Below are 11,683 nucleotides of genomic sequence, written 5' to 3' on the forward strand. Positions count from 1 at the left end.
CACTAGAGGGGAGCAGGTCGCACCAGGTGACACGTACAGAGGGGTACACCACTAATTGCCAAAAAAGTTTTAGATCTTGGTATTTTTTAATAATACCATCATGTTATATATCAATCAATGTGTAATTCCTTGCAGAATGCAATGAAACAAACCGTGTTGAAGTATCTATTCTATCAAAAGTTATAACCAAGGATGGTGGAGTTGCTACATCATCATGTCCACTGATGGACAGCATGGGAGGAGGTGCTTCATAGGGGTGACACACTTGCCTCCCGCACCTGGTGAAACAAACCCTAGTGACGCCACTGGGAGGGATGGAATGTAAAGACACAACAGTTCCTGCAGGGTTAATGAATCGTCTGAGAATTACATGTCTATTTTTTGGGGAGGAGGGGGGTGACTTCTCATTGGTTAGGCCTAGTTTTCTGCTGAGTGATGAAACTGTGGCAACAACTATCATCTTTAAATGGCTCTCAAAGCATAAGCTGTTCGAAAAACATAGGCTGATGCCTGGTGTTTTGGAACTGTAGGTTTAAAACAATGGTGCCAAAAAAATTTTTCAATTGGCAGCACCCTTGACCCTCTGGGCCATTGACTGTGGCTCCCCTATATAGGATTTGCAGGGATTGTGAGGATTCCACAGCTCCCTGGGGAACCACTGGTTTAAAGTGATCAACTAGTTTATTGATTAGATCAGTTATAATTGAGCTAACCGTTACATGTATTTGAGTGTATGTCAAGGGGAATTAGAATTCACATATCCCCAATAGGCTGGTGTTTAGCTACTACAGGTTCAGCAGTGCAAATGCACATGTTTTCCATAATTACTTATAATGTTCAAATGGTCCCCGTGTGTGCTGTTGTGTGTTCTGAGACCAAAGATGTTGGTATGATTTGATTTTAGATTATGTTGACTCGGTATTTGAAAGGCCACGCTTCTCTGAATCATTGAGTCTTTGCTGTATAAAGGTTGATTTAATTACTGTACATAGATTCTTCTTTCAGCCCAGCCCATTGAACAGAAGCTTACTTTTTCTCATAACACTTGTTGTTCTACTGAATTGACCCATTGAGTTACAGGTACCCTGCTTTGGTATAACCTTGTCATTCTTGCTTTTATACCCTTTTATATCTGTGTGATGTGGACATTTTTTTTCCCCAGAGCTCTGTGGACACCAAGAATACCATTTCAGTTCTGATAAATGTACTAGTAGTGTCCACGGTTCTCCCATCTCAGATCTGCAAATCTGTTGTTCTCTGGATTCCAAAGGGAACAAAATCCGCAGTAACAAGTTGGGGCTGAGAAGCAATGTACTCTAATTAGAGACGGATTTCAGCCTAGTTTCACTTGACAGCAGCCTCAGGCAAGTTCTAAAGGTTGGCTTCTTCCAAACTGTCTATCCAAAATGCGCATGAAGAGCCAGCATTTGCTTAGCTGCATTAATTGAAATGTGCCTCTCTGCAGCACACTGTTGTATTTTCATGGAACAGACTATTTCCATCATGCATTGAAGCATATAGTTTTGCTTCAGATTCTCCAAAAGAAAAAAAAATTCCCTTACATTTTATTTGTGTGTATGTGTGTTTTTTTTTTCCTGAGTTATTCCATAAGGTGCAAATGAGAAAAAATTTTGACGGGATCAGAGTTTGTTTCAAAATAGGCGTTTAAGAAGCACACTGCTAGACATGCATCATTTTTTGGCTGGCAGATTGGTGCCTAAGCCACCACCAGATTCTTCACAGCTGCAATCCTATACACTTTCATGAGAGTAAGCCCTATTGAAGACAATGGGACTTCCTTATGGGTGGACAAGAATAGGATTGTGTTCTATGCGTTAGATACAACAGACAGAGAGGAAATCATTTCATAATTACAGGTTGAAACTAATTATTCATGCCTGGCAAAAAACAAACTATAGCAAATCAATTTAAAAAACAAAGTGTCTTTGCTCCCGTGATTTAAAAACAGCCTTACTGACCTTTGTGATGTTAAGATAGAGTCATTAAGACTCTGTCTTAATGAAACAATCAGTCTCTCTCAGGTTGCTTAGAAATGCTTCCCTCTGACCCCTCCCTTCACCAATGCAAAGTATCTTTCTTTCACATGCTCAGGGGGAAGAGAGGGGTCGCCTGGAGAGAGAAGGATTGATGGATTGTCAGCCAGCTGCCCTCTCTCTGTCTATCTGTCTCTCTCTCATTAAGGAGGCTATTGTTAAAGGACTGTTCAGTTTTTTAAACTGATTTTAAAGGGATGCATTTTTTCCCTTCTCCAGGTTTCAGCACATTCCTTCTCATTTGCAGTGGCCATTTGTGTTGAGTCAAATCTGTGTATAAAAAATCCCTGTATAAATAGGCTGAACATGTATAATTGAAATAGATGCAAGTCAACTCAGCACTTTGTTAGAACTTTAAGAACACAAGACTTGCCTTGCAGAATCATTCCTAGGTCCACCGGAACTAACATTATGTTTGTCTTGACAACCAATGAATCAGAATCAGAGTAACCTTTATTGGCATACATTCTGAAAAGAGCAACCCAGCACAAGGTTGTATTCGCATTGAAATGTTTGTAACCATTGTTTTAAATATTAATGAAATAACACAACCTGCAATTCCGCTACTGCAGTGATTCTCAAATTTTAGCACCGGGACCCACTTTTTAGAATAACAATCTGTTGGGACCCACCGGAAGTGATGTCATGAACAGAAGTGACATCATCAAGCAGGAAAATTTTTAACAGTCCTAGGCTGCAATCCTACCCATACTTACCCAGAAATAAGTTCCATTTACTATCATTGTTAAAAGAATGCTTAAAAGAATTGTTAAAAGAATGCATAGTAGCTTGTTGAAAGTACAGGTCTGTAACATTTCCCCAAATGCAGTCACATCCGATGGTAGCTCCAAGTCTAATATATTAAGAATAAAAGATTGACATGAATGGGGAACCCTACTGAAATTGACTCGCAACCTATCTAGTGGGTCCCGACCCACAGTTTCAGAAACACTGTACTGCTGTAACAGTCCGGCTCTGCACATATTTGCTCAGAAGCAAATCTTACTGAGTTTCATGGGGTTTAATCTCATGCATAGAATTGCAGTCTTAATAACTTTACACACAGATGCTAAATGCTCCACAGGCTTGCCTTTTGTGGCTTGAGTTTTAAACAAGCGTGTGATCTATCTAAATCTTCACAGTAGTATTTTTTTTTCCATTATATATGGAGACCAAAAGGAAATAATAGTTGAAAATACGAATATTCGAAGTCATAATAGTCTGATAAGAAACAGATCTAGTTTTGTTGCTTGTTTCTGATGACTTCCAGCCATTCTCTGCAGCATAAGAGATTATAAGAAGTGTATTTAACAAGAATTTAATAAAAACGCATTGATCTCAAGTGGAGAAGAGAGCATTCTAACACACAAACTCTACACAGAATTGGAAATGTTTAGGAATTGAATTTGGTTACATTACTGTTGATAAAGCATAATGGAATCTGACTTGCAAAATGGCCTTTTGTTAGTTACAGTTTTAGCAATCAGGGGATAGCTATAGAGCTGAAACCCAATTAACCTTACAGGCTGTTGAGCTCAAGGCAATTTTGTCAATGTACATAGAAAAAATTATTTGTCCACTCACTGTTAGGATTAGTTGCTGGCTTTTGAAGGATAGCTCTAGAAAGCAACCTACTTAGAATTGCTTGAGTCAACTGGATATGGCTCAGCTTGGACCATAATATTGAGAGCAAGCAAGGGAAGTATTGTATTTTTGTCTGCAAACAAAAGTTTTCAATTTATTTCTTATTTTTCAAGGTCTTGGGGCCCAATCCTGTACCTCCTTAGTGCCAGTGCTGAGTCTTGGCATTGGTGCTGGGTGCCATAAATGTTCTGTAAAGCACATTTATGACACCCGGGGAGTAGGGAGTGCTGCTGCTGGGCCCATGCCTGCCAGGTGTCAAGCCCAGCACCAGCAGGAAGAGGACACACTGCCGCCAGGGCTGAGACTACTGAGTGGCGGTGCACTCTCTGGGGGGCAGGAGGAGGGCAGAATGAGAGCTGGTGGGCGGAGGAACCAGGACGTGAAGGGGCGGGACCAGTAGAGCCCTGCTTCGTCGAATCCTGAACTCTGATGGGCCAGAAGGGCTAAAATAGCCAGCACAGAAACGAGGAGACCCATTGCGGGGGCCGGGGCTTTCCTCAGGAGAAAGGGACAAAAGTGGAGGAGACTTCTGATGGTTTCCCAGTGCCCACCAAATAGTTCTCTTACACAAATAGCCCCTGCCCTAGAGATCTTCCTACATCTAGACAACTATCAACATATTCAAGATCAATGCTGTAACATGACTTCTGGATTTTCACAAGCTGTAATTATAGAAATGTATTGTGAAAAATAAATCATTTGCCTAAGCAAGAAATTGCTGATCTGGTGCGAAATTTTCCTGATACACACAGGACGAAAACACAGGTCCTGAAGAAAACACAGGTCATGGTTCAGGATGTGGACTCACCTCCCTGCATTACAATCTTTGCACATGAACTGGAGGTTGTCCATGACTTTGTGTACCTTGGCTCAACGATCTCCGACACTCTTTCTCTCGATACCGAGCTAAACAAACGCATCGGTAAAGCAGCTACCACGTTTTCCAGACTCACAAAGAGAGTCTGGTCCAACAAGAAGCTGATGGAACATACCAAGATCCAGGTCTACAGAGCTTGCGTCCTGAGTACACTTCTATACTGCAGCGAGTCATGGACTCTTCACTCACAACAGGAGAGGAAACTGAATGCTTTCCACATGCGCTGCCTCAGACGTATTCTCGGCATCACCTGGCAGGACAAAGTTCCAAACAACACAGTCCTGGAACGTGCTGGAATCCCTAGCATGTGTGCACTACTGAAACAGAGATGCCTGCGTTGGCTCGGTCATGTCGTGAGAATGGATGATGGCCGGATCCCAAAGGATCTCCTCTATGGAGAACTCGTGCAAGGAAAGCGCCCTACAGGTAGACCACAGCTGCAATACAAGGACATCTGCAAGAGGGATCTGAAGGCCTTAGGAGTGGACCTCAACAAGTGGGAAACCCTGGCCTCTGAGCGGCCTGCTTGGAGGCAGGCCGCGCAGCATGGCCTTTCCCAGTTTGAAGAGACACTTGGCCAACAGTCTGAGGCTAAGAGGCAAAGAAGGAAGGCCCATAGCCAGGGAGACAGACCAGGGACAGACCGCACTTGCTCCCAGTGTGGAAGGGATTGTCACTCCCAAATCGGCCTTTTCAGCCACACTAGACGCTGTTCCAGAACCACCTTTCAGAGCGTGATACCATAGTCTTTCGAGACTGAAGGTTGCCAACAAGGGTGCGAAATTTATGTAGATTGGTAGTACAGGAGTGCTACTTCAGAACAAGTTCTGGGTAGGCTGGGGTGTTTATATTTTAAATCACACTTATTCTGCTCCCCAAAAGCTCAAGTGGTGTGTGTAATTCTCCGCACCTTACATTTTATTCTCTCAACAGGAGAGAGTTAGAACAGACAAAAGAGTTAGAGTTAGAACAGAGAGTTAGAACAGACAAAAGAAAATATTTCTTTACTCAGCGTGTGGAAACTCCTTGCCACAGGATGTGGTGATGGCAACTGGCCTGGACGCCTTTAAAAGGGGATTGGACAAGTTTCTGGAGGAAAAATCCATTATGTTCTTATGTTCTTAACAACCCTATGAGGTAGGTTAGGCTGAAAGATCATGATCATGACCTCAGGTTATCCAGTTAGCTTCATGTCTGAGCCATAACTTTGACAGAGGTAGCCACTTTTGCAGTCGAACAAGTGACGAAAGTTTGGCATTCATGGGCCATCTGTGAGCCTTTCTGAGTCCAGCTCCTGGAACACCATTATCTCTTTGTTGTATTCAGAAATGAAATTGAATTGCTTGGTTGTTTGTTCTCCTCCTTGTGCAACCTTCAATAAGGTTATGCCCATGTTCTAATCCAGCAGTCTCCAAACTGAAGACCTCTGTGCAGCTGAAAAGCCCTCCCGATCCCAGCCAGCACTTAAAGGTCTGTGCTGCTGTTGCTGCTCCTGGCACCCTATCTCTTCACAAGGATGCTCTAGGTCTATCGCCAGTAGCCCCTACCAGCTTTGCAACAGGATGTCTGGGCACACACAACTGCCCAGAGCGTCCTTGTGATGAGATTGGTTGCCAGGAGCAGCAGGGCAGAACTGTAAGCTCTGCTCACATGGGGGGACTGCTATCTCCAAGCACTAGATCTGGCCCCCAGGCTGGGGTTTGGAGAGCCCTGGTCTAATCTAACTAAGGGCATAATCCTAACCCCTTATGTCAGTGCTTTCCAGCACTGGCATAGCAGTGCCAACGGGACATGTGCTGCATCCTGCAGTTGGGTGTCACTCACGGAGGCCTCCTCAAAGTAAAGTAATGTTTGTTCCCTTACCCTGGAGCTGCGTTGCCCTTATGTCAGTGCTGGAAAGTACTGACATAAGGGGTTAGGATTGCATCCTGTTTGTCAGCAAGTGTATGTTCAGCAGGAAAACTCATCTAGCCCTGCCTTCCTTGGAAGTATACTGTATAATACAGTATACAGTAGTTCCTTGGTACCTGCAGGGGTTCGGTCCCAACCCCAGATACAGGATAGTCTCTGTGTTCCTGGAACCAGAGCCAAAGGAAGGGATTGCAGCACCTGAAAGTGGCTTCTGGGAGCTCAGAAGACTGCCTGCAAATGTCTAACATTTAGAACCTAAATCTAACAAATGCCTTCACTTTAAACATTCAGCATGTTCTGTGAATGCTTTACACGTATTAGCAACAAAAAGTTTGATGTACTCCAGCATAACCAATATGCCATCCTTCCTATGTAGCAAGCACATCCATCTTCTGAAATGAATATAGTTCCCTAATTATTTAGTTCCTCACTGTTCTGGATCCAGTCTGCTTATTGGGCCTACGGGACATTTGTAGATGGTTGGGTATGGTGCCCACAGGTGATTACCTATTGCAATGTTTCTCAAACGGTGTCGGAATCCACTAGGTGGGTTGTGAGCCAATTTCAGGTGGTTCCCCATTGATTTCAATATTTTATTTTTAATATATTAGACTTGATGCTACCCTGGTATGTGACTGCATTGGGGGAAACGTTACAGACCTGTACTTTGGACAAGCTACTATGTATATTCTTTTAACAATGATAGTCAATGGGACTTACTCCTGGGTAAGTGTGGGTAGGATTGCAGCCTAGGATTGTTAAAAATTTTCCTGCTTGATGATGTCACTTTCTTCCAGTCGGTCCTGACAGATTCCCATTTTAAAAAGTGGGCCCCGGTGCCAAATGTATGAGAACCACTGACCCTTTGTGGGGTATTGTGGAGTGGAGGATGGCCTTTTCTCTTGGACCCTGGAAACAGGGATGCAGCAGCAACTGCCGAGAGAGAGACACAGAGAGAAAGAGAGAGAGAGAGAGAGTTGGATGTAGTAAGTATCTACTGCTGAAGTATGATTCTCATCCCTTTTTTCGTGTGGCAACAGCATCTTTTTCATGTCTTGTCTCTGTTTCAACCATTCAGCAAATCTCTTCTGTTTCAGAATAACATAATGGCTGTCTGTCTAAGGCAGGGGTCTTCAAACTTTTTGGCCAGAGAGCCACATCAAATATCTGGTGCAGTGTTGAGGGCCAGAAAAAAATTTAAATAAATAAATTACAGATGGAACTTAGATGAGTGAATGAATGAATGAATGAATGAATGAATGAATGGGCTCATTAATTCAATCTGTCCGGCCCTCAGAACAGTCTCCAGATGCAACCAGAGCATAATTCTGGTCGTGTTCAGTTGAGTGGACCAGAGGCTTCAGGGGACAAGAGGCTGGACTGATAGAGGCTCACTGCGGGCCACATCTGGCCCCTGGGCCGGGGTTTGGATACCCCTGGTCTAAGGCAGCAAGTGCCAAGCTCTTTCCTGAATAGCAAGTGCCAAGCCTAATTGAATACAATGGCACTTGCCTCTGAGTAGACGTGCTTAGGTTTGTGCTGTAAGGAAACTAAAGACCCCAACGCCAACCTGATGACTTTTGAGTCTGGCCAAAGTAAGCAGAAGAACTAGATTTACATCTGGGTGGATTCTTCCCCCACAACTAGCAAGGCAGCATAATTGCTGAGAAGTTCTCAAATTTACTCACACACACGCACAACTAATGCCTTTTCCCCCTTCTCTCTCCATTTTTGTCAACAGCAGGCTGATACCCAGAGAAGCAATTGAGTTTAATGTTCTCGTACGGAATTAACCTTTTCTTCTCTCATAAGGAGGGTTATATTGTTGAATTAAGCTAAGGAATGCAACTAAAATCCATCCTCTGAAAAGGAACTTTGCCAGCTTTGAACAAGATTGATTTGGAATGATTGATTGCCCAGTTTAGATTTTGAAATGCTCGCTGACGTCCTCTTTTCTTTGTTCGGTGTTCTTTCACGTTTAATAAACTCTTCGGATGTGGCATGCATATCTATACGTTTGCTATAGAAACCAAGCAAGCTTTGAATTGCTGAAGCTCAAAGCTCCTGTGGAATGTCTAATACTTGGCATCCTGGGAGAGGGTCTTGCACCAGTCACTCACTCATTCAGCTCCTTCGAGTAGGGGGCTCTTCTTGTTCACAAAGAACAATGATGTACAGTTTCCAAAGGGGTTTTTTTTCAGTGGTGTGTTGAAAATTAATGCCAAGAGTTCAAACTAAATACTATGCCCAGCCAGCACAAGTATCTAAGCTTTGCTCATTCCTACGATAGGTCCTTCAAGCATATTCTTCTGAAAACCCCTTTTATATATGCATTAAGGCAATGTTTCTCAAAACGTGGGTCAGGACCCACCAGGTGGGTCGCGAGCCAATTTCAGGTGGGTTCCCATTCATTTTAATATTTTTAATATGTTAGACTTGGGGAAATGTTAGACCTGTACTTTTAACAAGCTACTATGTATATTCTTTTAACAAAGATAGTCAATGGGACTTACTCCTGGGTAAGTGTGGGTAGGATTGCAGCCTCAGATTGTTAAAAATGTCCTGCTCGATGATGTCACTTCTGGTCATGACATCACTTCTGGTGGGTCCCAACAGATTCTCATTCTAAAAAGTGGATCACAGTGCTAAAAGTTTGGAAACCCTTGCGTTGGTGGAAACTGTCAGTGCTTTTTCCCCTTCGTGTGTGCTCAGTGATCATCCAAAGACGACACCAAACTTTTCCGAGTGGTGAAGACCAGACGTGATTGTGAGGAGCTCCAGAAGGATCTCTCCAAACTGGCAGAACGGGCAGCAAAATGGCTGATGCGTTTCAATGTAAGTAAGTGTAAAGTCATGCACATTGGGGCAAAAAATGAAAACTTCACATATAGGCTAATGGGTTCTGAGCTGTCTGTGACAGATCAGGAGAGAGATCTTGGAGTGGTGGTGGACAGGTCGATGAAAGTGTCGACCCAATGTGTGGCGGCAGTGAAGAAGGCCAATTCTATGCTTGGGATCATTAGAAAAGGTATTCAGAACAAAACAGCTAATATTATAATGTTGTTGTTCAAATCGATGATAAGGCCACACCTGGAGTATTGCGTCCAGTTCTGGTCGCCACATCTCAAAAAGGACATAGTGGAAATGGAAAAGGTGCAAAAGAGAGCGACTAAGATGATTACTGGGCTGGGGCACCTTCCTTATGAGGAAAGGCTATGGCATTTGGGCCTCTTCAGCCTCGAAAAGAGATGCCTGAGGGGGGGACATGATTGAGACATACAAAATTATGCATGGGAAGAATAAAGTGGTTATAGAGATGCTCTTTACACTCTCACATAGCACCAGAACCAGGGGACATCCACTAAAATTGAGTGTTGGTAGGATTAGGACAGACAAAAGAAAATATTTCTTTACTCAGCGTGTGGTTGGTCTGTGGAACTCCTTGCTGCAGGATGTGGTGACGGCATCTGGCCTGGACGCCTTTAAAAGGGGATTGGACAAGTTTCTGGAGAAAAAAATCCATTATGGGTTACAAGCCATAATGCGTATGTGCAACCTCCTGATTTTAGAAGTGGGCTTTGTTTCAGAATGCCAGATGCAAGGGAGGGCACCAGGATGAGGTCTCTTGTTATCTGGTGTGCTCCCTGGGGCATTTGGTGGGCTGCTGTGAGATACAGGAAGCTGGACTAGATGGGCCTATGGCCTGATCCAGTGGGGCTGTTCTGATGTTCTTACCTTTTCTAAAATGGTCTCTTTAGACCTATGAAATGTCCTACCTTTCTCTCTATCTGATTATTAATCCTATTGGGCCCTTACAGCAACAGATCTCATGATCCACCACAGTAAGTCGTGGTGCAGTCCTGTAAATATTGCACAACCACTGTGTGCTAAAGAGCCACCAGCAGAAACGGTCAGAGGCTCTGTGCATAAGCCGTGGGATCCCAGATGTCCTGCTAGAGTAGGTAAGGTGGCAGAGGAGGCCATTCGAGGGAAGATCAAGGTGGGGAGCTGGCTGGGAAGGGGGGGAAGGGGGAGCATCTCAGCGGCAGCTGTATGCACCAAGATCCCGTTTCCCCTTCCTTGCCCGGACGTTCGCCCAGGAATTACTTTGGATTTTTTGCTGGCACGGGTCCAGAGAGACTCATTGAAGGCCAGGTGCCCTGCAGAGAAGGAAGTAAAGGAGTTTTTTACTAACACTGCCTGCGTCACCACTGCCCCAACTGCTGCAGTCCATCAGAGGCACTGCATGTTCTGAACTGGTGGGGGGGGCATGATTGTGCCAAAAGTGTTTAAACGTTTTGCGTCTGTGTCTGGGTCTAGCTCCATGTACCATGAGATAGTAAGTGTACCGTTGCAGTTCCATCTTTTTGTTTGTTTCTTAAACAGCCATAAGAGGGTTGATCAGGTCTGGGGCATAGGGAGAGAAAGTTAACCTTTTCCTCTTTGCATTATCTGCTGAGTCAGTTTGCATTATCTGCTGGGATTAGGTTCCTGGAAACCCTAGTGGATATCAAATTCGCAGATAACAAAGTATTGATCCTACAGGATCAATGGGGTTAGGTAATAGGGGTCCTCTAGGAGGGAAGGGGTACTCTTTACCTGCCATCGGAAGAATCCAGCAGAGATCCTTGGGAAGCCAGCAAAGTGCAACAGGGAGTGCCAAGATATCTCTGAATGCTGCAGGGACCTTCCGAATGGTGCCCGTGACCAGCAAGAACCCCTTTAAAATGGCCAGCAGAAGCCTCCAACAACCATTTTAATGCACTGGCCACAGATCCCATTCTGAAGTCCCTACAGCCTCCGGAAGGTCTCTGCATAGCGGATAAGGAGAACAGAGGCCTGGATAAAGAGGTAGATGGCATTTCTGCCCCTCACAGGTAAGTGAATTCACAGATAGCAAATTTGCTAATATGAAGAGAACTGACTGTACATCAACAGCAGCCTCCCTTCTGGGACAAATAGCAGTTTAATTGACATGATCTTCATCACAATCATGGCACAGACGATGGCCAAAGGGTTGAACTTCTTCCCCAGCACTGTGATCCCAATTCTGATTGCCTTTGCCCCGTGAAACTGTTGTTTCATGACAAAGCCAGATGAAATTTCCATGATATATTTCATGGGGTGTGAAGTTTGACCCCAAGACACATCCTGTTTCATATCTCATTGGGCACTGACAGTAATAGTCATGCTTACT

The sequence above is a fragment of the Tiliqua scincoides genome, chromosome 7 (assembly GCF_035046505.1).
Source record: "Tiliqua scincoides isolate rTilSci1 chromosome 7, rTilSci1.hap2, whole genome shotgun sequence".
NCBI classification, from domain to species: Eukaryota; Metazoa; Chordata; class Lepidosauria; order Squamata; family Scincidae; genus Tiliqua; species Tiliqua scincoides.